Here is a 1,107-nt window from a genome sequence, read left to right as displayed (position 1 = left end):
CCTTCTGACGGGAGCTCAATGGAGCGCGGCTTTCCTCCTGCGATGTCTGGCCTCAAGTGAGGTCAAAGCCCTCCAGAAGCGAGCCTCACACCTCCAGCAAAATGTTCACATCTCCTAGCCAGTCATTTATCTGTTTTCTTCTTCACTGCCCATAATCTTAAATTGTTATTTATATCCAACCAGCTATTTTACATATGTGTTATCACCTCTATATTTCTTAGACCTTCTGGTTAGGTCAGGCTTGCTGAATAACTCTCAAGGGGAAGACTCGTTTCTCCTGTAGGCTGAGATCATAACAATAATAAGTGAACTAAACTAAACTAAACCTCTCATGTTATCGTGACATCACACACGCCGTACACACATAAAACAGGATTTTCTCTCTATTTTCGTTTTTAAACCTTGTTTAATTTATATAATTACTCAAGCAATTTGGTTTGATCATATTATATCGCTGAAAAAAAAACTATGTGCATCTTCGGTAGCAATTAACCGGATTTGGTCCATATAATAACAGGTCACTATACTTCAGGTTTCCGTAGTGTAGTGGTTATCACGTGCGCCTCACACGCGCAAGGTCCCCGGTTCGATCCCGGGCGGAAACATTTGACTTTTTAAATGTTTGTTTTCATAACCCATTGAAATAAACTCAAAGTGTCCAACCACTTGGGTCGGAGGGTAGAGCGACGGTCTCAATTCTTGCAGGTCAGCGTTCAATCCCCAACCGTCCAAGTGGTTGGGTACCATTCCTTTCCCCATCCCATCCCAAATCCTTATCCTGACCCCTTCCCAGTGCTATATAGATGTAATGGCTTGGCGCTTTCCCCCTGACAGTTCCCTTCCCTTCACTTCCCTTCAAAGAGCTAAAATTAATAACAAAGTATATTGACAATATTTATTAAATCATAAAACTTATACCATTTTGTAATTTGCTAATACTACATTATACTAATTATTAATATTGAGAGTCATATAACTATGTATTGTGGAGCAGAGTGGCGCAGTGGAAGCGTGCTGGACCCATAATCCAACTAGAGGTCCGTAGATCGAAACTTCGCTCTGCTACAGTCTAATTTTTTCCTACCATAACAAACCAAAAGAAATGTT

General features: G+C 40.7%; 1 non-coding gene across 1 annotated transcript; it reads left to right on the top strand.

Annotated features, from left to right (window-relative positions):
• Window positions 1-532: 532 nt before the first annotated feature.
• On the top strand, window positions 533-605 carry TRNAV-CAC (transfer RNA valine (anticodon CAC)). Its single transcript has one exon. It is a non-coding gene; the product is annotated as a tRNA-Val (tRNA).
• Window positions 606-1,107: the final 502 nt, after the last annotated feature.

This window comes from Procambarus clarkii, chromosome 37 (assembly GCF_040958095.1).
Source record: "Procambarus clarkii isolate CNS0578487 chromosome 37, FALCON_Pclarkii_2.0, whole genome shotgun sequence".
Lineage (NCBI taxonomy): Eukaryota > Metazoa > Arthropoda > Malacostraca > Decapoda > Cambaridae > Procambarus > Procambarus clarkii.
This window is presented reverse-complemented; position numbering and strand designations above follow the sequence as displayed.